The sequence below is a fragment of the Pelodiscus sinensis genome, chromosome 4, assembly GCF_052426305.1.
Source record: "Pelodiscus sinensis isolate ZL-2025 chromosome 4, ASM5242630v1, whole genome shotgun sequence".
Lineage (NCBI taxonomy): Eukaryota > Metazoa > Chordata > Testudines > Trionychidae > Pelodiscus > Pelodiscus sinensis.
In genome coordinates this window covers 122,768,371-122,795,393 of record NC_143055.1, presented here as the reverse complement: position 1 = coordinate 122,795,393, position 27,023 = coordinate 122,768,371, and the positions used below count along the sequence as shown (strand labels likewise).

At 43.9% G+C, this 27,023-nt stretch overlaps 1 protein-coding gene across 4 annotated transcripts in view; it reads right to left on the bottom strand.

Moving 5' to 3' along the window:
- The window catches only part of MAPK10 (mitogen-activated protein kinase 10), a 231,352-nt gene extending 211,211 nt beyond the window's left edge, over nucleotides 1-20,141 (bottom strand). For all 4 annotated transcript variants that reach the window (XM_006115344.5, XM_006115340.5, XM_006115341.5 and 1 more), the window contains exons 1-2: nucleotides 19,805-20,141; nucleotides 16,296-16,408 (exon numbers count right to left, since the gene is read on the bottom strand). The gene's annotated coding sequence lies outside the window, so the exon portion shown is untranslated. The remainder of the gene's footprint in view (nucleotides 1-16,295; nucleotides 16,409-19,804) is intronic.
- Between the last annotated feature and the right edge of the window lie 6,882 nt (nucleotides 20,142-27,023).

The following is a 27,023-nucleotide window of genomic DNA, read 5'->3' as shown; positions in this document are numbered from 1 at the left end:
GTGATGTGCCGAGTGTGGGCACTCAGGGCACTCCAAGACAGGACTGCTTTGCTGTCCCTCATCGAGTTAGACAAGCAAGCGGGGAACCCTGAGAACTGTCTGTCCGGGGTGGGGGTCGGGTCCCTTTAAACACAACCCTCAGGTAGCCTGAGACAGCAGCTCCACGCTCTAAGTCCTAACCTGATGCCCTGCCGGCACTGCTTCCGGCCATCCTTAACCTCGGATCAGGGTCCACTCAGTGTGGACATGCTAGTTCGAATTAGCAAAACACTAATTCGAACTAGTTTTAAGTCTGGATCCGTTAGTTCGAATTAGCTTAGTTCGAATTAACAAATTCGAACTAAGTTAGTTCGAATTAGTGCTGTAGTGGTGACATACTCAAGAAGAGTTAGGAGGGATTTGATAGCAGCCTTTAATTACCTGAGGTGGGGGGGTTCCAAAGAGGATGGAGAGAGGGAGTTGTCAGTAGTGACATATGACAGAAGGAGGAGCGATGGTCTCCAGTTGCAGTGGGGGAGGTCTAGGTTGGATATTAGGAGAAACTATTTCACTAGGAGGGTGGTGAAGCACTGGGATGGGTTACCTAGTGAGGGGGTGGAATCTCCATCCCTAGAGGTTTTTAAGTTCCAGGCTGACAAACCCCTAGCTAGGAATATTTAGTTAGGATTGGTCTTGCTTTTAGGAGGGAGTTGGACTCAACCTCCTGAGGTCTCTTCCAATCCTGTGATTCTATGGTAATTAATTTAATTCACACTTGGGCTGTGTCTAGACTGGCAAGTTTTTCCGGAAAATCATATGATTTTCCGGGAAAACTTGCCAGCTGTCTACACTGGCCGCTTGAATTTCCGGAAAAGCACTGACGATCTAATGTAAAATCATCAGTGCTTTTCCGGAAAAACTATGCTGCTCCCGTTCGGGCAAAAGTCTTTTTCTGAAAGTCTTTTGCCTGAAAGGGCCATTGTATACAGCACGGTAGTGTTTTCTGCAAAAAAGCCCCAATCGCGAAAATGGCGATCGGGGCTTTTTTGCTGAAAACCGTGTCTAGATTGGCCACGGACGCTTTTCCGCAAAAAGTGCTTTTGCAGAAAAGCATCCTGCCAATCTAGACGCGCTTTTCCGAAAATGCTTTTAACGGAAAACTTTTCCGTTAAAAGCATTTTCGGAAATTCATGCCCGTGTAGACTTAGCCTTGATGTTTAACTGTTAGAGTCACAGCAGGAAAGTTAATTCTAAGCTGTGACATCCAACACTCCGGTCATCTGAAGAAGTGGGCTGTGCCCACAAAAGCTCATGATACCATCTACACGTTTTGTTAGTCTATAAAGTGCTACCAGACTATTTGTTGTTTTTTCAGTTTACCTGTACAGACTCACTTGGCTACCCCCTGAAGCTTCTAAGCTGTGAATTATCTATCTAACTTCACTAACACTGAAAAGAATTTTTATACATATTCTACTTTCACTAACTCAACATTATAGTAACCTCCTACTTCCTTTGAAGCGGGCAAATCAAATGTACGTGTCTGACCTTGCAGCCCTACTTCTCATGAAGAAGGAACCAGCCCCTAGTTTCCAAATGATGATGGGAATGCAACATCACAAAGATGATACATAATTATAGTACTTTTGTGCTGCATTTTAACTATATACCAATGCGAGTAAGTTTATATGTCTTTTTACGACATGCACAAAGGCTTCCATAAGATAGCTTAAAACACAAAATGAAGTTCACCACTACTCTAGCAATGACATAGACAAACAGTGCAGCTTTTTATTCCATTAAATATGAAATCTTTTTTATATAAAAAAGGAACAGTATACTTCAAAAAGTGCTTTTAGTATTTCTACAAAATAATCTACTTCTGAGGTTACAGTGAAGGAATTAAGCAAAAACGGGCAAATATCCTGAGGTAACAAATGTGCCAGAAGACATATCCCCTCAAATCCTGATGTTTCTAAATCTGTTGTGAATAGACTTTTAGACCATAAGTGCTGCCTCTTACACAATCTACATATATGCAAATAAAACAGACTCATCTTCATACAATGGAAAAATTCTCACACACACACACACACCCCATCCCATTCTCTGGAATCTTCTCTGAAGAGGCAAATCCCCATAAAATCGTCCTACTTAAATGAGGCCCTGGTTTTTATAAATCCTTCTAAAATAGGATAAATATATATTGAAACAATGTCTCTTTAAAAATCATATCTGTAGCAGAGTGTCTGTTCCATTTGCTATCCAAAATTCCCTTTCCTTTAAGACAGCACTATGGATATCAAAGGAAACACATTACACCTAGAACAAAAAACAAAACTGCAGACCACCTTCTCCTGATCTACACAAACAGATGTATAACTGAATGCTGCCTAGTACAAACCAACAATAAACATCTGCAAACAGGATTCCAGTGCAACTAAGGAAGTGATTGTCCACAGTATTTCAGTAGAATTAGAACCTGTGTTTGATTTCAGCTAAAGATCGTGGCTTGAACACAAAGATGTTTATGAACCATTATGGGAAAAGAGCATTGTATGCAAAATTTTCTTTTTTTATGGGATTACCACCAGCTATCACATTAACAGGATCTTCCCAAGAGCAGTGGGGGTGAAGCTGTACAATTTTTCTGAGATGGGGACTGGGAAAAGTCCAGGGGAATTCACACACACTCTATAAGGTCCATTTATCCTATGCTCAGCATTCACAACCACATAAGCCTCCTTGTGCTTTTGAGGAGCTCACAAAGGTGTATTGCAAAGGGATCCCTCAATCAGTGAAAATTATAAATTCTACTTTTATTTTCCTGTAAACTCTCATTTTACTGCCGTATTTCCAGTTAGAAGTCACCTGTATCTGAATAATGAATGGCAAATTTAAGTACCGACAAACAAATCTGCCTGCTCAGTAAGTAGATTTTTTTTCAAGATCTCATACTCCAGTGTGCCTTCTGCTAAATAACCTCAATAGAAAGGACTTAAAATCTATTTTCTCTGATGTGGGCACCCTTTAAAGCATCAAGCCAGAGAGTTCATCTAACTGAGGGTTTTGTCAGACCTTGCATCAAGACATATCAAGAAGCACGTATTTAAAAGATATGGGGTAACTATATTGAGGTCTCTTGCAGAAATTGGTACAAACAGTAGCACAGCACTGTCTACAGAATCAAGACAACTTGGTCACAACCCAGGACACACATATTTAGTCACCATGCTCTACACTTCCTCCTCTCACTTTCTTTAACATTAGTCTTCTCTTCAACAACACCTTCCTTCTTTGCTCATTTGTTTCTCTCCAGTGCTATCTTATGAAAATATTCTTTAAATCAAGTGCTACTGCATGTGCTTTGGGGAGGGAGGATGATCTTGTGGATAAGGTACTGGAGGGATCTTGTTTCAATTCTTGGCTCTGCCACAAACTTCTTACGCAACCTTAAGGAAATTTTTCAATTTCTGTGCCTCAGTTCCATGTCTGCAAGATAGGGATAATCATCTTTCCTTACCTGACATGGTTATGAGGATAAATGCATAAATATGTTGGAGGTACTCAGGTATTACTGATAGCAGGACATACAAGCAAAATAAAGCATCTCAATATCAATGTGTTTCCTCTCTTTTCTTTCTACTCACGGGACTTGCCTGTCTGCATTGATAAGCTATAATTCCAGTAATTCCCCTCTTATAGAAAGCTCTGCGGGTGGGAAAGACTCAGCTGGAAAGCCCTCAAGGTAGCCTCAGAAGCCTTAAAAGTTTTTAAGCCCGATCCCCACGAGCATTGGCTCCTGGTTCCCCCCCACACCCTGCACTGCTGCCTCTGTATCGGAGGCAGCAGCACAGGGGGACAGGACCGACTCCCAGTGAGCACCAGTTCCCACCTGCCTGATACAGAGGCAGCAGCGCAAGGTGGGGCAGTCAGCTTATCAGGAGCTGGCACATGTGGGAAGCTGACTTGAAAGCCAGCTCCCCGCATGTTCCAGCTCCCCCGTCCCCTGCACTGCTGCCTCTGTATCAGCGGTGGCAGCATGGAGGTAGCAGCGGCAGCATGGAGGCAGATCTGACAGAGAGCTCCTGTGTGTTCTTCATTTAAAACATGGACCAGTCAGGTGGGACTGAGCCAGCCTGCTGGCCCAAGTTTTAAATGCAGATCACGCTGGGGAGGGGGGGTGGTTGTTGTGGTTAACTGGGACCGTGGGACCGTTAACTGATAAGCAATCGCTTATTAGTTAACCAGTTAGCCAAGTAGGTGTTAATAATCCTAACAACAAACACAAAGAAGTTTTGTTGTTTCCTTCTATGAAGAAAGGGAAGGATGCCATGTCCCCTGTACTCATTTCTAACACCCAGGTTGAGAATCCATGCATGAGAGCAGTGGTCCCCAACATGGTGCCCACGGGCGCCATGATACCCACCGGGGCATTTAAGTGTGCCCCCAGAACAATCTGTGGCAGCCCTGCCCCCGGGTGCGTGGTGCATGGGCGGCCCCATCCCTGGGCGCATGGCCCATGCTGGTGCCAGCCCCGGGCGCATGGGCGCCCCCCCCTTCCGTGCGTGCGGTATGTGCGTGAGCATCCCCGGACGTGCGGCACGTGAGCAGCCCTGCCCGCTGGCGCCCAGCAGCCCCAAAAGGTTGGGGACCACTGCATTAGAGTAATAATAGTCCATCAAATTTTCAAAAGTGGATAACAGAGGGTAATTTGAAATCATTAGAGTGTTAAATTCGGATGCTTTATATATCAAAAGGGGAAAAATTAAGATAATCCCATAGATGATATTGGTACAGTCCCCTTCATTTTTTTTTCCTTTTTCTCTTCCCCTTCCACGCATCTAACAATGAACAAAATTGAATACCGATCTTTGGATGCCTGTATCTGAAGCCTTATGTTACAAGAACATCCCAGGGAGCTTTGATGGACTGTAATGTGCAATAATTTCAGAGATAATTTCATAGATGAGCTTCACCTTCACCATAGCATTTGCAAAGTCTCACAGGGTATGTCTAGACTACATGCCTCTGGCGACAGAGGCATGTAGATTAGGCTACCCAGCATAGGAAAATGAAGCAGCGATTTAAATAATCGCCCCTTCATTTAAATTTAAATGGCTGCTGCGCTGTGCCGATCAGCTGTTTGTTGGCTCAGTGCGCTAGTCTGGATGCTCTGCGGGCGACATCAAAGGCATTTGTCTACCTCCCCGTTATGCCCCGTTATGCCTCGTGGGATGAGGTTTACCGGGCAACAGGGAATCAGCTGCGAGGATCTGACCCAAGATATTTTGGAAAGGGGACTGCTTCACTACAATTCAAAAGCTGAGTACCACTGCTTTCCATTTGGCATCACTTTGGGGATACATTTAAGTGAATAACCCTTTCACATTTTCAATGGTAGAGTCAAAAAGCAATTCATCATTTGACAATAGAATTATAAATTAATTTGGAGAAGAAGGGAATGGAAGCGGGCAGACACAGCGGTTTGATGGGACATAGATGGTGTCCTGGGGAAAAAAAACAGCCTTGCTAAAGCAGAGGATTGTGAGATAGAAAATTTGATTCTCAGCTCTAGAACTTCCCTCCATGAAAAAAGACCATTTAAAAATCAGTCTGCTCATATATTTGATTTATACTTACCTGCAAAGAAAGGGTTATCTGTAAAACGCTTTGAGAGTTTCTATTAGGAAACTACCAATTAATGCAAAGTAGTATTATTGTTTTATTATAAAGTTTTCAGAGTCTCTTGTGCTTGGATATTTGATTTTTCTGTTATAATCTGCATGCAAATCTTGGGTATTTTGCATAATAATTATGCTCTTTTATATATGCTTGTGAACTTTTGGAATAAACTCTTAAAAAGTAATATCTTCCCTGTTATATCTCAAGTCTTTAAAAAAAATAATGGGACATCCACATCTGGAGTAATCAATGTATCTCTCCTGAAGACAACTGAGCAACTCAGAATCTGGCACAGTTGTTTGCATCATACTTAACTTTTAATTATATATAATGATGCTAATAGTTCCAAAGTAATTAATGGAATAGCCATCTTACGGCCAGAATTATGTGTCAAAAATCACAAATTTAGCAGTTATAGAATCACACTTGATCCATATGCATTCTAAAATCTGAGATACTGATTCAACTGCTAACTTGTACAATGGTTTAAAACAAAAAACAATTCTCTTATTCCTATTTTTGCTATTTTCCTTTAAGGTATGTTTACAGTACCAAGTTTTTTGGACAAAACTTGTGTTGACACCCCCAAAAAATCAGGAAAATAAAAATCACCAGAAGGTGTCCACATGTCCACAATGGGGACACCATCACTGACAGTGTGAGCAATGCACTGTACGTATGTATCTCACAGTGCAGTGCTGTGAGAAGGCAGAGCCCTGGGCTTCCAGTATAAGCCCTACCCATACTCCACCCCCAAAATGCCTACTGTAGGCATACTGGGGGCGGACTGTTGCTAACTCTGAGGGCCTGCCCTCCCTGGAGGCTGGAGTCATGCGCCCTCTTCCCTCCCATTGCTCTGGGGCCAGGGAGGCTGGGGCCACGCACCCTCTTCCCTCCCCATGCTCCGGGGTTGGAGACACAAGCCGTCCTCCTTTCCCGTGCTCCGGAGCTGGGGAGGCTGGAGCCACCCACCCTCCTCCCTTCCCAGTGGTGGTGCTGGTGGGTGTGCACGGCAGCTTGCCTCCCCCAGCCCTACCTTCACCGACCACCCATGGGCAGAGCTATGTTTCTTGGGATTCCCTCTGAGTTTTCTCCTCACAATCTCAGTGGCTGGGAGTAGTAGCATGAGTAGCTCTGTGAGGTCTCCATGCTGAGGAATGTCAAAGCAACCCAGTATTGATCCCCCTGCCCCTGCAGCAGAAGTGTGCCTGCTGCTGTGTTCGTAGAGAACAGAAGCGGTTCAATGATTTGTTATTTTCCCCCCTCAAATGGAGCAGCTCACTCAGCTGTCAGACACTTCTTGAAGCTTTGAAAAAGGGAGAACTGCATGCCTGCAGGACAGCAGAAATCAAAACACTGAGCAGAACCATCAGGGCAGGCATTGTGGGACACTGGTAGAAGCCAGTTCTGTCAACAAAACAAACAACAGAGTCTACCCTGACTCTTTGTGGACTATAAAAAGAAGGGGAAAAGACAAAAGTCTCTCACGGGGAGGAGGGCGGAAGTTTGTTGCCAAAACTGGGTGTCTTTCCCTACAAAAAGTCACATTGTAGTGTGAACATTCTCACAGTTTTGTCAACAAAAGGCAGTTTTTGGCAGCAAAACTTTGTTAGTGTAGACAAAGCCTTAGTTGCTGAAGGTTGAGAGCAGCAGACTGAGGACTCAATGCCACTGATATCAACATCATCATGATCTTAAGATGAGGCGTGCAAAAGCAGCCACAGTGAGAATGCCATTGTCATGTATATAGCAAGATAAGAATCAGGACCACAGACTTCTCCCTTCCAAAACATATTTGAGGGGGTGTAAGCCACCTAGCTTAGTCCTGGGCCCCTGACCTGTGCTCAGGCCTGTAGGCAACAGTCCAGTGGCTCCTCTCAACCCCAGCAGACAGTAATGCAAATGTTTTTCCAGAGTCAGTGCAGCCCAGGCCCTGTTTCAGGGTGGGGCAGCAAACCAAACACAGTTCCCCAGGCACGAGCAGGGAGGGGAAGACTGCCACCCAGTAAGTGGCGCGGCAAAGGGTACATGAACCCTCCCTACTCCACCTACTCCCAGCCCAGGGCCCTAGCAGTGGCAGCCTTGGTGGCCACTGGGGTCAGCAGGGATCCGATCCACAACACATTGACACACTTTGAAGTGTTATTAGATCAGCCTGACAGTTCTTGGGTTCCCCAGGCCACTTCCTAACTCCCCCTCAGCATCTACCTGGGTCCAGGTCAGCTGCTGGTTCTCGGGGTCCTGGTAGTCTGCACCCTGGGGTAGGATAAAAAAAGATTCCACTTCAATGCATGGGCCCAGCGGTCCGGGCCAGTCCTCAACCTCTGCCAGGTCCTCAGGGCCCTTCTGGCTTGGGAGCTCAGGGCAGCAGGCCTCTGCTTCCGCCGGTGGCTGAACCCCGGCTAAACTCCAGGGCTGGGCTTTTATGCTCCAGTCCCTGCCCCTTGGCCTCTGGAGAGTTAAAGGGGCAGGACCCGGCTTGGTCAACCCAGGTTCGGAGAGGGGGTCTTCTCCCTCGGGGTCAGTGAGCGGCCACCCCTGCTCACTATGGGGGGATAATAAAAAGACAGTACGCCCACTGTGTCTTTTTTTTTTTTTTTTTTTTGCCAGGGGGAGGAGGGGAGAGGAGGTGTGCCGTGAGAAGGAAGAGAGAGGAGGAGATGATGAAAAAGAAGAGGCTAGCAATGCCCTGACAGCTTTCAAAGGAACAAAGGAAGAACTGCTGTTTCTGGTAACAAATTGTCAGTCATTGGAGTATCTTCAGGTTGTTTATTAAACGCTCATTTCTTTGTGAGAGGATGTAAATGGCACATGAAGAGCTGGGCAGCATGAGAACCACAGAACCAGCCACAAAGACTTTCAATAACATCAGCAAGGTCCTTTTAGTACACAACATATCTCAAAATATCATGGATAAGTGCCTATTTGTAGATTACTATTCCATCTTTGTGGTTTACTAAGAGGCTTTCAAAAATTTCTTAAACTTTGAAGGCCTTCTTACCTTCATGGCTATAACATGGGTCCAGGCCTGGACCTGCCAGAAAACAGCAACTACCACAAACAATATTTTCAAGATCAGACTATGAAACTACTATGAAGCTGGATCAAAAACGTGTGACTACTCCTGTAGGATATGCCTGAAAGCTTCCAGTGTTGTCCACTCCCATTTTTATTGTGATTTTCACACCATTGAGTGTTTTTCTTACCATCTCAGCTCCTGAAGTCATCCAATTATATAAGAATCTTGGCTTTTTATTTTAAACAAAAAAGTTACAGACAAATGCTTTAAAACATGAGCCAAGACTATCCTAAAGGTTCCGAAAACAAAGGCAAATTAACACATTTTTTTTAAAAGTCATACTTTTTAAGCTAATCTCAAGAGGGGATGGTAGCTAAGCCCCGAACCCATCTTTTTTAAAACATTGACAATTCTGTTTTATAATTCATAAGAGGCCTTTGCTACACACATTTTCAACGTCAGAAACATTTTTTTACTGGATCACTGCAACATGGGACACAATGGAGTTAGTTACATTCAGATAAAAGCATAGGAAAAGCAAGCAGAATCCTACAAACTTCATAATGAAACATACCACAAAAATGATACATACTGACTTTGTCAGCACATACATTGATTCAATTGAAATTCAGGGACAAATCCTCATTTGAAATAAACCACCAATAATCCACTGAATTCAATGGCATATATTCATTTTCATCATCTGAGGCTCTGACCTTACTTTTAGAAGCATGGTGTGCTCATTTGTTTGTGTAGTAGAAACATGAATTCATACTTGCTAAAGAAACTTAAGAGCTATTCTATTCTCCAAGGGTAAGAAAGGCTAAAGCATTTAAATAGGTTATTGCCATTATGGTAGTCACAAAAAAGGCTCATGGCCATATTTGTAAGGCATGAAAGCTACTTCTCTTAATACAACTTGGTACTGTATAATCAAGTTAATTTAAATACAATGATAAATCAGGCATTCATGATGCCATTAAAATCTCTTGTCATGAACTGATGAGTAAAACCTAACCTGAAATTAATGGAGACATAATTTGCAATTAAACTGTGCAGCTCTATTTCAGGAAAAGTTCAGAGAGTCCTCATAACCCCAACAAGGCTGGGCCTAGGTTTCCTGGGAGCTCAACCCTTAACCTTGTTGTGGCCACCCAGGGCAGGAACTAGGTGTCCCCACTTCAGGGTGCTCCCTTTACATGGAATGCTTTGCAGACCCTCTGATGATTTCACAGAGTTCAAAGCAAATATAATGTATTAAACAGTCAAATTTAAAAAAGAATAAGGGAAAATGGAAAAAGTTACTGGAAAACACATCACTCTGCTCTATGGCACAGAGACTCACACAGCACCTCTGGAATGTAAGGAGAGTTCACAGTCCGCTCCTTGGAGGTCCCAGGCCTCTCTCAGGTCCTGGCAGTGCTGCAGGGATGCTGCAGGTCAGACATTTACTCTGGGTGGCAGAATCCTTTCCCCTAGCTTCAGCCCCTCCACAGCCTGGCCTGCAAGGCCTCTACCCAAGGTCCCCTCAGCTCTCGCCTATAGCTTACTGCACTCAGGTCCACACTCTGCCGTGTTGCCTCCAGTTCCTGGCTCTTTGGCCTGTCTCTCTGCACCCCCACTCCCAGCATGACCCTGCTTCTGGGCTGTGTCTCATGGTTTGTGGCTGCAGCCCTGCTCCCAGCATGGATCTGATCTCTGGACTGTCTCTGGCTGACATGGCTCCCCTGCCCAGCTCAGCTCATGCACATGTTGTCTCCTTAGTTCATCCCCACTTAATCTGACCCAGATCAAACCCCAGCCCAACAAAGGAACATGGAAGACAGGTCTCTCCCCCAGCCTCCTCATTCATTGGCCAGCCCTCCCTGTCAATCAGGCTGACCTGGAGTGTTGGTCTTTTCCATTATTCCTTGAGCTGTCAGTCTCAGGATCCCGATTTCTCAAACACCCTTCCCATTCCTTTTAATACTGGAAGCTAACCAAACCAAAAACTCCCACTGAGTTTTAGAAAGAGGACAACAATCCCCTAACACTTAGGGACAGAAGATGCAAAGATGTTCCAGACAGACACAAGCTTACCCGGCAGCTGCACGATCAGCCTAACTGGGACTGACAGATGGATGTCAGAGTATTTTCTAGTTTTGATGGGACATTCTCCAGTGGTGGCCGGCTGTTTGGTCCCTTCTGCTTACTCTTTTCCCTGTCCCACCACTACCTGGTGTGCAAGTTCTTATATCATGCCCATAATTGTAGCATCAGAAAATCACAACCCACCAATGAGTCCTCTTTCCATCCCTCATCCTGGCATTATATAGGGTCTTCTGTTATTGACCTAGATTTTTCTTTAGGTCTGCAGTGCATCCTCAAATCAAAATATACTGGTTGTTCATGGCAGAGTATTCATATTATTTAAATTGAATTTTGGTGGGTTATACAGAGAGATTAAATGGTCCAGAAGTTTAGCAGTGAGCTATCTGTAACCCAGCCCCCAGGTAATTTTACACCAGCACTATTGGTAAATACTGACTAGCTAAGCATTTGTCCCCCATACGTGGGACATGATCCTGGGAGACACTGAACATTCTGCCAGATGGAAAGAAGAATGCTTAGTAACTTATAGGGTCAAGTATTTAAAAAGCAGTTGTGAGATTGAAAAAAAAAAAGGAAATAGCAGTGATTTAATCCTATAGTGAGCTCACTGATTTCAGTGAGAAGTACGAGCATGCTGAACTATTGACAAGGCACACCATACTATTGCCATACAACTTGACATGACCTAAAAACTGCCAAACACCAAACAAACCAGCATGCAGTATGCAACACCAGCACACAACTCAATGTAACCACACCTTCATTTTATGCTCCTTTTAATTTTCTATTCCAAAAATCGAATAAGAGGAAATAAACATATGATCTGAAATTTTTGCAGGTCACAACTGAGAGAAGGAATTACTATGGGCATATGGGGAGTTTAGGAAGCATTACCACCTTTAGAAATGAATGGAGATTTGATTCACCGTACTTTTCACCAGCTGGCTTCAAATGACTCATTTCCACCTTTGGTTTTGGAAGGAAGGTGGTAATTGGTTTTATCTATCTATTTTGAGACCTTCTGGGACAAATTGGGGGTAAATTCTGTTATTGGGTATTGTGTATGTTTTACACAATACTGATTGACTACAATAGGTATTATGTGGCTCAATAATTTCCCCCCAAACATCCACAAGTTATTTCACTAGAAAGCATATCTTTCTCTGTTATTTTACATACCTTTGGGATATATTTTACACTTGTTCCACATGAATAATATGCATAGGATATGACCAAATATCAACTGTCACTGTTTTTCAGTCTGTTGTGGGTTTCTGAAAGAATATATTTACCATTTGTTCTGCCTTTGACATAAGAGAATGTAGACATTTTCATCATGGGCCATAAGTCCATCCTGAAAGTTCATTTAATGGAACATATTGTGCAGCTTGTTTATATACCGATAGATGCAACATAACAAGTAGTGAGGAAAATGTAAATATATCTAAATTCTGTTCAGCAAAAAATACAAGATGATTTTACTAGGTAGTCAATCTTTTTCTAAAAAAAAAATCATTTTTAATGTCAATAGAAACCACCACCAGTATAATCACAATTCTTCCCACTGCCCTTTTCAAACATTTATATTTATTTATGCAATATAAGTCACTAATTACATGAATCAAAGAGTTCGGATACTACATTTATTTGGAGTAAAAGCCAAACATTTGCGCCTATCTCTCGCTCTCGGTCACTATCTTTTTTATTTAATTTTATCAGATTAGGCAGGAATAATTGAGTCATTTGATCACTATCTGGAAAACACTGCCCTTTAACTCAAAAGGAGAAAGGCCAATGTTCTGACTGAGACAAACGAAGTAAAAGTTGCCAAGCCAACTTTAAAAAAGAGGCCTGACTTTGAGAAAGAGCAGAGCATCCACTTTCTGAATATTAGATCTCATTTAGCAAACAAAAGTCAGTAGACAACCAAAATCAAAGTTCATTTTTTGAAATCTTGGAATATTTTGAAACGTCATCCCTCTCCACAGTTTAAAAATGGTAAAACTGAGTTGTAGAGCGGTTATGCGACCTATTCAAAGCTACAGAGCCTGTAACACCCAACCGTTCTTAGCTCATACAACCAAACCTTATTTATAATGGTAGTAATACTGGGGTAAGATGGTATTTACCACAAATGAGGACACTATTTTGAACTCTAACCCAGCCACCATTTATGGTCCCCACTTCCTTCTGATGATATCTGAGTTCTGGTAACAGACACAAAGTTTTGAGCTACTCTATATTCATACTGGTGAGCACCTCTACACTTCAAGACCAACCCATGGCAGCAATTCTCAGTGCCTAGGGCAACTGACTTTGGCAGCTCACACTACACGACTAAAACCGACAATGTGGATATTCAGGCTCAGGCTGGAGACTGGTTCTGAGACTCAGACCCTGTGCCAGGTTTCAGAGCCCGAGATTCAGTCTGAGTCCAAACGTCACTACTACTATTTTTAGCCCCACAAAACAAGCTTAGTGAGCTTGAGTCATTTGACCTGGGTTCTGAGATTCACGGCTGCAGGTCTTTTTTCGCAGAGTAGACATACCCAAGGTCAGAATGCGGCTTACTGTGTTGAACATTAATAAGGATACCAATGAAAAAGAACGTCACTGATAGAACTAGAGTTTTATACTGTTATGAAATATTGTGAGATCCTGATCTTGATCCTCAAAGGGTTTTCTGTCCTTTATGAATCTCTTTTTTAAAGATCCTGCAGAGAATCAGGGAAGGGGCAGCAGCACATGCCTTCAATGGAATATTCAGAGCCATCCGCCTGGACCATTCATGGCTGCTCTGCACATGAGCCCCAGCGCCTGGAAGGAAAAGCATGTGGCTACAGTGAGACCCAGAGTCTTACCCTCCACCCGGCTAGAGTTATGTTCCCGGCTCTGTGGGAGGGAATGTGCATTGAGTTCGAGTAGGGAGGCTGGGGGTACCTGGCCCTGGGGGAGAGGAGGGGCATTGGGGTGGAGCAGGAGGGCTGGAGGGTGCCTGGTTCTGGGGAAGGGCAGGGACACTGGGTTAGAGCAGGGAACTGGATGTTAAAACTTCTGGCTTCTTTCCTTTCCTGTAGGTGGGCAGTGAGTCTGTTGGTTAGATTTGGGGGTTCCCATCTCTTTGAGGACCATGGGAGCTGGTGCTTGGTGGGGTGGGCGGGGAAAGGAAGGATTCTGGGAAGCAGGATTCCTGGGTTCCTTTTCTAGCCATGCCACTTCTCCCCTCGGTGCCTTTGACTTCACCTTGATTGTACTTATATTTCAGTAAATATTGTATTGGCAATTTTTTTTTTATTTGTTGAAATTGTGAAGTCAAAACAAAAAAGTAGTCACTATAATGGTCTTCTGTTGACATGTGTTTTAGTAATTAAATTGCTGAACTGTCATTGCTCAATAAAAATGCTGTCATATGGGTGGAAATTGGGTAAATATTGCACTTTATTAATATTAGCAGAACTGACTTAAATGAGGCCTCTGTGTTGTGTAGACTTGCCCTAGTCTTTGTACTGATGTCGGTCAGTATGAAAGGAGCTATTTGCATATATTTGCACAATATTTACATATATTTGCATATATATGCAACCACACTTAAGTTGCAGCCCTCAGCATGTGCTATGGGTATCATTGTGGCCCCTGGGGCTTCCAAAGTTGAGTAGCCCTGCCATATGGAGACAAGTGCAATTACCAGATCAACACACATAAGTGCCAGACTGCAATCACAAATACAGTGCAAATGAGTAATTTTCAAGGTCCTGAATTCAGATTGTGTACTCAAGAGTCAAGCACATGCATGTTTACAGGCCTGGATCCCTACTGTGCAGAGACTTTTTTAAAGTGTTTAAACTATCAGCTCTTTAGAACAAGAATTTGTTTTCCTACTTATTTGTAAAATGATTAGAAATTCATAAACATGAGGAACAGAAGAAGATAAACATTCAAATGAGCTTTTCCCCTCTAACCTGCATGCAAAAAAAGCACTGGCAGAAGTGTTGGTCAGTATGTTGGATATTCTGAAATAGATTGCCATGTTAAAGCAAAAGACATGGGTGACCTGGTGACCTGAGGCATGAGTGATTCAAGTTGCATTACAATAGGAGAGAGGAATAATTATAAAATAATTAGCATTATGTGAACTATGACATATATAATGGGTGGAAAGTGAAGATGATATCTTCAGGAAAAAAAATCTCACAAAATAAGTAAATTCTAAAAGCAACAATACTAAACGTTAATGGACCTAAAGCTAGATCTGTATTGGCATTGGTCCCATATTAAAGTTCTTAAAATACATTAAGGATCCCATATAAATATTATTTCAACATATCACTGCTCCATCTCAAAATAAAATAAGAAAACCCCAAAATTTCTGATAAGTTTTTTTTAAATTCTCCATGAACAAGCCAATGAAATAAATTCTTCCTTTTAACATGTGCATGTACTGATTTTTTGCAGACACTATCTCACCTTGGTGCTACAACCTTTACAGATGTGAAATGCCTTTGTGACCCTACATCCTCATATTTTATGGAAATATGTTTTGAATAGGAATAAGCATAACTTGAACATGCTTTATACAAAACAGATTGGGTAACCTCTATTCCATTTATGTTCAATTGTGCGTGTATCAGTCTTGTATGTTAAGTTAGAAATAACCTGCTTATTAATCTAGAATTTCTAATGAAAGCCATTAGTGGTACTTAAGAGGCTTAATGGCCCAGTGCACAAGGTAACATGTAAATGGTTTTGTTTTTCCTATAAGCCCAAACTGTGGTTGGTCTTACAAAAACATACAACCATGCCACCTGGTGCTGGAATCCATCTTGAATCTGGCATTTTTTCCATGGGGATGGGGAGAGTTAAACAAAGGATTCCTGCCTAGGAGAAGTTCCTCTCCAATCATATAATTAAAATAAAACCCAGTGGATCAGCATCAAGATCAAAATGTTACATATAGAAACCTTTCTTTCCTACAATACTAATGGCACACAGGGTTAATAAAGCTACATAAACTTTTAATATTTTTGCCTTTCACCATTCATGCTGCTTACTTAATTTCTGCACTTCACTTAGCTCTGATGGTCAGTTTCACTGACCACTTCATTTTCTTTTCCTAGTGGTATCTGACAAAAATATCTTAATCCTGCTGCATCAAACCACAGAAAAGAGGATTTGTGTCCAAAATATCCCACTAAGCACTCCTCATACTGAGGTGCATTTAGCCATCTCAGAGCAAATACAGATAAAAATTATAAACAATGGCATAGTCTTATAATTATGTCATAACACTGCATGGTTTTTATGTCACTAATGTACTTCCTTCATACCTCCTCCAAAATCTTATTGCCATTACATTCCAGTGCAGCAATAATAAGGTTTTAAAACGCAGTTGTGTAATTCATATTGACTAAAAATGACCAAAAAAGACTGCATGTAAAATGACAGATTTAACAGTATACATGTCAGCATTAAGTAGTTTGTAATCAACAGTGAGTTGTATTTTTAAAGAATCATTGTAACTTACCACAGCTTGTGCTATGTCTCATCTATAGGAAATTTCTAAGAGGGGTCAACTTCATGCCTGAATTCCCATAGCTGAATCTGGCCTGCTGCTCGTACCAATTTCTAGTGTTAGCCCTAAACAGAGAAAAATAAACAAAAATAAATATCGTGCTTGAATTTTTAATTGATCCACACATAAATAATGAAGACTAAAAAATAAATGGAAGGAAAATCCTCATTAAATTAAAATTCCTACATTAACCCACCATTGTGTGTGTATGAGTTAAGATTCTTTTGTTATATCACCACAGCGAGGGGATTTCTAAGCAAACAATATGTCATAAATGTAAATATAAGTGTTATTTGTCATGTGAAGTATCATGACAGTATCAATGAGCCCACTAAGGTTTAGGTAAAGTTTTCTTACCATTCATTCAGAACACATACTGAAAGTAGCTCAAAAGAAGATGGTACATATTAAGAAAACTTAAAAGACGGATGCATTAATCACAGCAGGCAAGCTTTTTAAACAATGTTATGAGCCAAATTTTACACTGACTCACATCCTATGCATTTCCACTGTCATCAATGTTTAATTAGGTATTTGGTTCCTTAGGGTGAGACCTTTGCCCCTTTTTTACTATTTGTTTGTACACCAAAAGCTGCAGTATGTGTTCTACTGTACCCATTTTGCACCCTGAAAGTGGCACAAAGAACTCCCAAAGGCAACTTGCCCGCAATGTCAAAATCATACCAGTGTAGAGCCAACATAGCCACCCCCACCTACCCCACATCCTAGCACTATCCAGCTCAGAAGGCAATAGCCGTTAGTACTATATTAAAGGGGGAAGCAGCTTGCAGCAAATACAGCATAGTTTTGGATTAATGCCAAATCTACAACCATGTGGGGGAGGGGATATTTCTCTTGCAGGGTAGCACTGAGCTTCAGAGAACCCTTAGCAAGGGAGGCAGAGAATGGATAAAAGCAGGACCCAGTTTGTATATGTTTGTTATTCTGGTTCAACCAAGTCTCTCCCTTTTCTTCCTGCCTGTTACCTCAATGAAGAAATAAAGCAGCAAGAATAGTAGCTATCAATGATTCATTTTTTTGAAGTCATTGTTTCTACCAGGACTGCTGTGAACTAAAAATGTGACCTGGATAATGGTAGGCTTAAGTGGTTTGGAGCGCTCTCCACACTGAGCAGGACATCAAAGCCTTGCTTTGTGCACAGTGCTCATCAGAAGGATGTTTATGGTTTTTGCTATTCAGGAAGCATCTGAAGAAAGGTGCTCATTTGCATTGCATTATAGCTTAAATGTATGTTTTAAAGGTAGATTTTTTTTCTATATTTCCCAGTCATTGGATATTTTAAAAAAATGTTGTACGTGTATTTATAATAGAGGACTCTGATTAATTAGAGGCCTGCTTTTGCTCCCGCTGCGGTTGAAGAGTTTTGCAACATATTGCAAAAGGATAACACAAAGGGAATTTGTGTAGCTCTTCCACTATCGTACCAAATTTATCTTTCAAAAACAGCAGCACACAACCAATATTGTGCCTTGCAATTATTGACCTATACTATGAAATCGTCAAATAATGGCTGCGGAAGTGCCAGGCATTTACAGCAAACAACACACTCATCCCTGCTGGGTTCTGCTCATAAACCGGCCCTCCAGCGCATACACACTTATCTGAACAAGAGAGACATTCTAAAATTGAGCATGCAAGCAGAGTCAGCTGAAGGCAGCTAATATTTCACATTAAGTGATTTTCATGTGAATGTTTCTGGAATCATAAAGCTCCACTACAACAACAACATATTAAAACAATGGGACTCTGACAAATTATCTTGCTGTTTCAAAGCTCGTGCATGTGTGTGAATATGAGAGGGGGAGGACAGAAAATATACAATTTAATGGATTTCTGAAATCCAACCATGTCCGTGATTCACGTTTGAGTTCCCAATGGAGAAAAATTAATTGCTCTATACAACAAAAACAGGTATTTCTATGCCACTTTTGAGTCTAGAAAGAATACTCAGCAGAAGGAAAACCAGGGAAAAGAGGGCACTCACTCCAGCATATACTATGTAGTCACTGACATGGTCTGAAGGGTCAGAGGATCAGAGTTTCCATACCCTACTTGTGTCCATGTAATCTCAGTCAAATGTGTTTGCATGTGGTAGAACATAACAGAAACAATTCCAGTATAATGTACATGAATGCTCACTCTTCCACCACCTATTTTCAAAATATTGGCCATGCATGACAGAATATCTGTCTATCATTTCAGAGAGGATCTATAATTTGACAGCGCATACTATGTTATTTAGTATTTCCCTACAAAACTCTCCCTCTGTTTTAATTTCCTTTGGTAAAATGTGGATTTATATATTGGCCTGGTTCATCTTTCACCAGGGTTCTTGCAAAAGTCACGCTGAACACCATCACGGAAGAGGAGGGCTGCATTGAGGAGATGGTGAAGCTATGCAGTAAAAAGGAGCCCATGTAAACAAGCTAACAATCACTTAAGGAACAAGGCCATTCAGATTCCCCAGGGGCACAGTTTGCTTATTAGGCATGACTGTGGCATGTCACTCTACAAGGAAAATGCATATTATTTTGTAATAAGCCCCCTTTTGCAAAAGAAAAGAAGCAAAATAGTTATTCTGTTGCAATAGCTGTGCCACCAGATTTGTGTGAGGATTTTTTCCATTCATTTCACTGCAGTCTAAGAAACTGTTGAATTATTTTCTGTAGCATACCACTAGCAAATTATTTTCCGTGGTTTTCCTAAGGGCTTTTGGTATCTCTGTAAAATGCATCAGTTTTTGTGCAGTTAGATCTGGAAGTCATGCAGTGGAATGATGCCTACCTTAAGAGACTTCTTCCTTAAAGACATGCCTCCACCTCCCTATAATTTCCATTAGCTACCCCCACACATCCCAACACCATAATTTTTCAGGCACACTTGCTCTCCCTGCCTTTTTGTCCATTTTTTACATTTAACCCCGATACACAATTCGAGTACTTTTAGCTTCTGCATCACAAAAGATATTAGTTAATAGCAATTCCTTTTTAAAAGGACTATTACATTTATTTTGTATAGCTCTAGACAGATAGATACAGACCCAAACAAAATGTTTACTTTGCTGATTTAAAAGACAAGAAAATATCTCCCAAGGAAAGCCACAATATCTTCAGAAGTAAGGAGACTTAGTACAGCACTACTGTTTACATGCACCAGCTGTTAAATCACTATCACCCCATCCATGCTGTGCCTCTGTACTGCTCCTAAAACCACTGGCCACCTAACTGAGCCCAAATAGAAATATTCATACACACCCAATACAGGAAAACGATGGTTCTCCAGCCACAAACTGTGTAATGCTGCTGCTTTCTTGCATCAGTTAGCAGTTTACTTCAATAATCTGTCTCTCTCTCTCTCTCTTTTTTAAATCAACAATCAATATTCAGCAGCCCACCCTGCAAAGGCAGGTTAGTCGTAGAATATTAGCATCAACCACCTACCATTCCGTGCCTGCGAACTATGCTCCTGGTACAGCAACCCTTCCCTCAAACTGCGACCTTACGTTGTATTTTTAACCACATTCCAGACTGAGGAGGAAGAGATGGGGTATTAAAAAAAATTATAATGATGGGCAGGTGACTTCAAGGCAAACCAATTTTTAAAAAAGTGTACTGAATAAAAACCTTGGGGAAAAAAATTAAGCAGAGGAGAGAAAGGGAGAGAAAACATCTGATAATAAAATAAAAAAGGAAGAAAGAGTGGCTTGCTGAATCACCCTCTTTCACTGCCTGGAAACCATTGTGCAGCGTGATGCTGGCTGTACCATTGTGGAACCTACCAGAGGAGACAGGCAGAGGGCTTGGGGAATGGGGCTGCTATGGCAACTGAAAGGAGCACATATGACGTCAAAGCACAGAGGTCTCAGGGGTGGGGGCGAGAGAAAAGAGAGAAGAGAAAAAAAGTCTAATCTGCTGCTACAGCTACTGTATCTCCCAGTGAATCAGAGGATAGAGTAGACTGCAAAGCGAAGCTGAATAGCCTTCTGTAGCAGTTACCAGCACCAGCAGCACTAGCATCTGCAACATCAGGGAGCTAGTCTGTATAACCAATATATAATAACATAGAGGATTCATTTGATGCAGCTCTGACCTCTTGTTTGCACTGGCTGCTGCATGCACATGTATCAATGTAGGGAACCTGAAAATACACCATTTGACAGTCATTTCAGCTTTGTGCTCAAATAGCCCTATACTATGGCTTGTAGCTCTTTGAAACAAACATAGGCAAGAAATGCATCAATGGGTGCATCTACACAGCACCCTAAACTCAAAATAAGAGATGCAATTTGTGCAATGCGTATATCTACACATATGCGTATGTCTACACAGCGCCAAATTTCAAAATAACACACTATTTCGAGCCATAGCATGCCCATTATTTCAAAAAATATTTCAAAATAACAAGTGGCTTATGTAGAGGTGGGGTAGCTATTTTGGGATACCTCTGGTATCCCAAAATAGCTGGGCAGTGTAGACGTACACTAAGGGGTTAGAACCTGTAAGGCAGGACCATGGATTTGTTCTTTACCACCAGTACGCTTTACCCTTTAGCTCAGAAGTGGGCAAAAGCCTCTCAGAGGGCTGGATCCGGCCTGCCTTGGGCTTTGATCCAGCCCATGAGGCAATTCCAGGCCGCAGCCCCTAACGGACATGCACCACGGGGGAAGGAGCTCAGCCCCACCTCTTCTCCCCCTGCACAGCTGCGGGAGAACAGGCATCGCTGGGACTGAGGCTCCTCAACAGGGCTGGTCCTGGAGGCGCCACTACTGTGGTCTGGGGCTGGCCCTGTAAGCTTGAGGCGCTGATGCCACCCCACTTCTGGGGCTGGCCCCCCGCTGCGGAGCCTTCAGCTGCTGGAACGGGCTGGGGATGCGTGGATGTGGTGCCTCCCGGGATGGCCCCAAGCACTGTGGCCCTGACAGCCAGGAGCGGCCCCAGACGAGCTGCCGGCAACTGGCGCCCTAGGCGAAATGTGCGATCGGCGCCCCCAGCTCCAAACCCCTCCACACCGTTTAACTTTGGCGCCTTAGGAAACCACCTAGTTCGCCTCTATGGATGTCCCGCCACTGCTGACAGAAGCGCCTCCAGCCTCCGGGGCAGCCTGTAGCTGCGTCACCTCCAGGGCCAACCCCAAGCCGCGTAGCCACAGCAGTGACACCTCTGGGGCCGGCCTCAGGCCACAGCACCTCCAGGGCAGCCTGTGGCTGTGGTGCCTTGGGGCTGGCCTTAGGCTGTGTGGCTATTGCAGCGGTGTCTCCAGCCTCCAGGACTGTGTGGCTGCAGCAGTAGAGCCTCCCTCCAGGGCGGCCAGGACAGCATGGCTGCAGCCATTGCTGCAAGGGGGCATGAAGCCAAGTAATGCCCAGGTAATGTTCCCGCTCATGCCCAGATCCCCACCTCCACCCAATCCCATCACTTCCCTCTCCCATAAGACCCGGCACCCCCAGCTTGTTCCGACACTCTCCCTTGTTCTTGCACCCTGTCTCCTGGCCATGCGCTGTACCCTCCCTTTTTCCTGCTCCCTCTACCTGGCCAGATACCCTATTCCCAGACTGCTTCTGCACCCCAGCTCCCTTCCAGGTCCTGCACCTCATCCCTATCCTACTTGCTGGCAGCCCTGTCTCATGTACTGTACCCCTCATTTGTGTCCCTACTCCCAGGGCCTAAGGAGGTCCATAAAATCCACTAACTCCAGAATCCCAGAAAAGTAAATCTGGTCTATGGGAAACCCTGAACTTCAGTTCCCTCCTTCTCTTCCCCTCACCCCGTGAGGCTGGGACACCAGAGGAGTGAGGTGTCTCAGTTGGGGCCACATCAGTGAGCACTGGGAGGAGGGGGAGGGTTGGAGGAGTTTTTTTGCTTCTCACTTATGTGGTCTTCAACTGATTTTTTTGTCGGTCAGCGACCCCGATCCAAAAAGGGTTCACCACCCCTGCCGTAAATAAAAAAAACATTGAAACGTTTGCGTTGGACGTCATATTTTACAAAGTTTGATAAACTAACATGAGAAAGTTGAAACACTTAATCTGTTTCATAATTAACATTAAACTGTTCTTACTAGCTGTAGCTGGGTCAGAAAATAAGGTCACTGTACCTAGCAGGCTGGTTCTCAACCGTGCCCCTTCCACCTGAGGCCCCACCCCTTCCGGGTCAGTCTGCAGCCACTTCCGAAATTTGTGAAGTGGCCCCCCTTCCCAAAGTATTGCCCATCCCTGCTTTAGCGGGATACTCAGGATGTCACTGTTGTGAATTCTGCAGTTCAAGAAATCTAGTTGGATTATAGATACTAGTGTAGTTTGACTTGACAGAATTTGTTCAGATTTTTGGAGTCTTCTTATTTAGATATTATGCAACTATCACTGACAAAATGGTTTCCATTTGAGGCGCATTTGCTGTACTTGTCTCAGCAGTTGCTCTGCACTGTTGCTGTTCAACAGAAAGGGAAAGGTGCACTGAACCAGACCTCAGGAAGACCAGGGTTCACCTCCTGGTCCTGCCACAGCTGTCCTGTGTGGTACTAGGTGAGTCACTGAACCCCTCTGTGCTTCACAGTCCCATTTTCTAAAAAGAAAATAATGTTAATGCTCCCTCCTTTTACCTAGTAGATTCTAGAGTCTTGCGGGCAGGAAGGATCTGTCACAGTGCATGTGTACAGTGCTTATTGCAACGAGGAGCTGATCTTAGTTGGAGCCTGTAGGCATTTCTGCCATACAAATAATACAATGTACAAGCAGTGTCTTGAAACCCTATATAGCACCTCAGTTCCATTACATAAAGAATTAAACTGCTGTCATAAGAGATACAAGGTCAAATGTAATGTAAATACTACACTCCACATACCCTAATGAATGTGAATAGTTCTCTAACCATCACTGCAATCCTCTCGTCTATTAGGGACTCTGCTCAATGCCAGCTTATTTTAACCCAGACCAATACGTTAACTTCAAACTTTGCTATTATAATGGAGATACCCCATTGCCGACCAGAACAACTTTTGAATATGCCATGCTTCTGCTAATCATGTCTATTTTAAAGTGAACCATTAGCATTCACAGGAAAATCTGTGGGAAACCCAAAGTAGGGATTGATTGGGGATGGTTACTTTTTTCTTTCTTGTTTCAGTAATGCACTGAGCTAGCCCCTTGGATTACCCAAGAAGCATACATAAAGTTAGCCGCAGCTCATGGACTTTGTAATGGCTTACAAAGTGACAACTAAGCATCATCTCTACCAACATTACTCATCCATTACCTGTGGACACTGGAAGGGGAGGTGAGATTCATATGTGGCAGAAAGTGTTGAAAGGAAACAGCAGGAAAAAGTGGGAGTTTGGGAATAACTTGAGAAGGTAAAGAGGGCAGAGCAGGGACAGAGCTTGAGACCTGAAGCAACCAACAAAGAATACATCTCTTAGGGTATGTCTATACTAGCCCCCTAGTTCGAACTAGGGAGGCTAATGTAGGCATTCGAAGTTGCAAATGAAGCCTGGGATTTAAATATCTCGGGCTTTATTTGCATCTTCCCATCCGGTCGCCATTTTTAAATTCCACTAGTCCGAAGTAACTGCCCGCAGTGAAACGGTCATTCGAACTAAGTCCTGAGTCATGGAATGAGGTGTAACAATTAATTCGAACTAAGGACTTAGTTTGAATGACCGTTTCACTGCCGCGTGTAGCTGCGGGCAGTTACTTCAGACTAGTGGAATTTTAAAATGGCGACCAGACGGGAACATGCAAATAAAGCCCGGGATATTTAAATCCCGGGCTTCATTTGCAGCTTTGAATGCCTACATTAGCCACCCTAGTTCAAACTAGGGGTCTAGTGTAGACATACCCTTATTGAAAATGTTGGCCAATCCCAAGTTTGTAACTTGAGTGAGCTAGCCTCTGTTTTCACTGACATCAGAACTTAGATACTGAATACAGTAAAGTCTTGGTTATCCGACCTAAACGGGACTGGAGGATGATCGGATAACCGGAAATGTCAAATAATAGGGATGGCAGCGGCGGCAGCAGCAGTTGGGGGCGGGGGGAAGCCTCCCAAGCAGACTCTGCTCTTTGTCTTGGGGGCGGTTGGTGAGTGTGCTACCCCCTCCCCGGCGGCTTCTGGACACTGCGTCCTTCCCCTTCCTCTTCCTCCCTCCTCCCCCGGGCTGCTCGGAGATGCCCAAGGCCCCGGCGCTCCTCCCTCTCCTCAGCCCGGTGGCGGCCCCTCCCCTTGCTCCCCCCCCCCCTTCCCTTCCTGCCTTGGCCCAGACTCCGGGCCACCCAGATATGCCCAAGGCACTGGCGCTCCTGCCTCCCCTCGCCACAACCCCCCTCCCCTTTTCTTCCTGCCTCAGCCCAGACTCCCTGCTTGCTCCGACCGGATCCAGGCCGGCTCCCAAAAAAGGAGCCACTAACACAGCAGGACAGCCAGGATTGGGCCCCGAGCGGGACACGGGCCCAGCATACCTGAGCGCCGGGTGAGTCCGCAGCACAGGTGTGAGCTGCCCCAGGTGTGGGGTGAGGAGGTAGGGTTGCCAAGCCCGCGCTGCATGCCCTTGTGGTATGAAGTGTCCCTGGAGCCCCGTGCTGTCACGTGACAGGCGGCACCGTCGGATAAAACGGAAGGTCGGATAGTGAAAGTCGGATAACCGAGACGTTACTGTATTTAAATAAGAGATCTCCTCCAAAGAATTTTCTACCATAGCTGAATGTGACTTTCATCATCAAAAACCATCACTCTACCTTCCTGTACAGGGCTGGATTAAGCCCTTTAGAGACTCTAAGAACTGAAAAGATTATGGTGTCTCCCTCCCATACGTAATTCAAAATAAAAATAATACTATACCGTAAAATCTCTTTTTTTTTTTTCTTTTTTTTTTGGTGCCCCTGCTTTGCTGGTGCCCTAAGCATGTACTTAGTCTGCCTATTGGGTAATCCAGCCCTGTACCTGTATGTCGTTAAGAAGCATAACCAGAAATGTCCTCTTGAATCTGTATCTCTCTCTCGATTCTCCCAAGCTTATTTCCAGGCTTTTGCAGAACATCCTTAAGATAAAATTTTCTTATCCAGTCACAGAGCCAAAACTTCTCCACATTATCTCATGTTTCACTTACCTTGGACCTTGACTAATTCAATCTTGCCCAAATACATCCATTCAGAATGCTGCTCCTAGGATCATTATCCTAGCCTAAAACATTCACACATCATCCTTCTCTTCCCTTCAGTACACTAGCTCTCCCCCTGCTCTCTATTAGATCAAATATAATTAGTTTGCATTCACTTTTAAGGCCCACCCTATGTACCACCCCTCAATCACTATTAAAAGGTCAACACTTGCCTTAACCAGCCCACAATGCCAGCTAAAACTAGCGACTTGTTACATTTGCTATCAAACACCTTTGTGCTCTCTCTCACACCGCTTCTCATGGTTAGGAGATTCTTCCTATAAACATCCATCAAACTACCTTATTATCCCCCATATTTAGTAACATAAGCTTTCATCCCATGTGCATGGGACAATTATTAAAATCCATATAGCTGATGTCACCTACTTCAACTTTAAATATCTCCATAGACTTACTTAGACATGCTGCCTACATGCTCCTTCTAGCAATGGCTTGTGGTGGGGGGTGTCCCTCCACCAGGGGTCAGAAGTGTGTCTGGCTCCCCCATAGCCTGTGAGCAGGAGCCATGGGGTGCTCCGGAGCTGCCTCCTGGGGCTGTGTGGCGCAGACTTGTGCTGCACGTGCATCCACGTGAACAGATTACAGTGCAATGGCCAGCCGAGAAGGCTCCTCAACACCTGCCATCCCTGCCCTGTGTGTGTGTAAAACTAAGAACACACACCTGATGATCTCTCCCCAGCCTCAGAGAATGCCTGGGAGACATGCAGGTCCTGGGGTACCAGTTCCAAAGCATGGTTATGGTGCTCGCTGTTTCCTCCTCCTCCTTGTCCTCCTCCTCCTCCTCAGCTGGGACGATGACAGGCATTTCCAGGCCCAAGTTCAACACCAGGGGTGGGGAAGGATCTGCACCACCCCCCAGGATGTGGTACAGGTTATCCTAATAGGGGCAAGAGTGGGATCCTGCCTTGGAGTGTGAGTTGTGCTCCCTCACCCTAGCGTAGGCTCTTTTACCTTGCTCTAGACCTGCTCCAGGCTCCTTGTATGGCCCTTTGTGGCCAGGCTCTCAGCCATCCAGCCATAGAATTCCGCATTCCTGCATCTGGAACAGAAATCCTGGAAGTTCTCCTCCTCGTCCCACACCTGGAGGAGGGCCAGGATCTCTGCCCCAGACCAGGACAGTGCATGCCTTTTCTAGTCCCTGGCAGGTTCCTGGGAGCCCTGTGCATGCTGCCTGGGATGGGCAGGGGGTTCTTGGAGGGCTTGTGGCTGCTACGTGGTGCCCAGACATCAGGCACTGCCATCTGCGCAGTGTCTGGAAGCTCTCAGGGCCTGCTTCCTGCCACAATCCCTGTCTCCTGTATCTGAAGCTTTAAGAGCTGCCAGGAAACAGGAACTATAGACTTGTGATGAGTGTGGACAGAGAGGCCAGAAGGGCACCTGTGCTATTTCCTAGAGGCCTTTTTTTTCGACAAAACTCCCTATTCCGCAAAGCTTTTTTGGAAAAAGTCTTATTCCTTGTGGGATGAGGTTTACCACCATTGGAAAAAG